Raw genomic sequence first — 881 nt, 5'->3', positions numbered from 1 at the left:
TGTGTGACACATTTACAAACAAATATCTCAAGACTCCATCGTGCTCGTTTCCCCGGGGGCACGCCCATCAATCAATCGCTGTGAGAAAGAGCCACCGAGGAACACTTTGACTGCTTTTCATGATCTAAACCGGCCTGTTTTGATAACATTGTGCCGCTTCCGGTGGAGGAAGAGGGAATGGAAGCCCTCATTGTGGTTTGTAAAGGGGCTTTTCGAAACAGGAAGTTTACAATACAAAGGGAGCGCATAGCCTAAAAAAATAAAAATAAATCTTACCCTGATATTGTCAAATGATGGCTTATTGGTGATATCATAAAGCAGAAGTAGTGCTGTAAAAAAGAGGAAAAGACACACAATCTCTTTGAAAAGGAGTGCATGTCTTACTTTGTAGAAAGGTCGCTCCCACACACACAAACAGTATGAGGAAGTAGACTAAACAAGTAAAGGTTACCTTGGGCATCTCTATAGTAGGCGTGTGTCACGCTTCGGAATCTTTCCTGGCCGGCTGTATCCCAGATCTGAAACAAGCCACATAATTACACAGTGACGCAAACAGAAATGCTGCCCTACTGAACAAGCCAAACTGCAAACGACCGACGGAGGAATGTACCAGGATGGCTCATAGACTGTCTGTTGCCCAAATCCAGTAAAAGCCAACTTGCTGACATCAGTCTGCTGAATGGCACTTATTCTTTTTTGCGATCACGGCCGATGAATTCCAAATCACTTCACACAAAGTCTGCGCTAAGATACGAATATTTTCATGGTCACGGTTATATTGAGAACGCGTCCTGCCATCAGATCTAAAGACAAACACGTGGCGTCGACCGTCGACTGTCGCCAATTGCGCTTTTCAAATCAAATGTGGTTTTGCATCCTTC

The 881-nt window shown here is 44.3% G+C and overlaps 1 long non-coding RNA gene across 1 annotated transcript; it reads right to left on the bottom strand.

Annotated features, from left to right (window-relative positions):
- Positions 1–214: 214 nt before the first annotated feature.
- LOC109509462 (uncharacterized) lies at positions 215–675 on the bottom strand. The gene is made up of 2 exons (XR_002166948.1): positions 452–675; positions 215–329 (listed from the first exon to the last, which is right to left on the bottom strand). It is a non-coding gene; the product is annotated as an uncharacterized LOC109509462 (long non-coding RNA).
- Between the last annotated feature and the right edge of the window lie 206 nt (positions 676–881).

This window comes from Hippocampus comes, unplaced genomic scaffold, assembly GCF_001891065.2.
Source record: "Hippocampus comes isolate QL1 unplaced genomic scaffold, H_comes_QL1_v1.1 C16908312, whole genome shotgun sequence".
NCBI lineage: Eukaryota > Metazoa > Chordata > Actinopteri > Syngnathiformes > Syngnathidae > Hippocampus > Hippocampus comes.
The sequence above is the reverse complement of the archived record's forward strand: the minus strand, read 5'-3'. Positions and strand labels throughout refer to the sequence as shown.